Below are 442 nucleotides of genomic sequence, written 5' to 3' on the forward strand. Positions count from 1 at the left end.
TCAGGGCTCTTCCCCCCCGCGCAGGTGGAGGTGGTGGACGGCCCGGATGAGAACGGGGAGATGTTCACGCGCCCCGGCAAGATCTCCGACTACTTCCCCAAGCCCTACCCCAACTCCGAGGCGGCACGAGCCGCCAACAACGGGGCGCTGCCCCCCGACCTCAGCTACATCGTCAACGCCCGGTAAGGGGCCGCTGCTGCACGCGGTGGGGGCGGTTCGGCGGGGCCCCGCCCCCCCGCGCGCGCCGGGGGCGGTCCCCGGCAGACCTCCCCGCCGAGGGGAGGAGGACCCCGGCCCCGCTGCTCCGGGGGTCTCTGCTGCCCGGGGCTGATTCCCCCCCCTGCCCCATCGCAGGCACGGGGGCGAGGACTACGTGTTCTCCCTCCTCACCGGCTACTGCGACCCCCCGGCCGGCGTGACGGTGCGGGAGGGGCTGCACTAC

Source organism: Aptenodytes forsteri, unplaced genomic scaffold (genome assembly GCF_000699145.1).
Source record: "Aptenodytes forsteri isolate BGI_AS27 unplaced genomic scaffold, ASM69914v1 Scaffold949, whole genome shotgun sequence".
Classification (NCBI taxonomy): Eukaryota; Metazoa; Chordata; class Aves; order Sphenisciformes; family Spheniscidae; genus Aptenodytes; species Aptenodytes forsteri.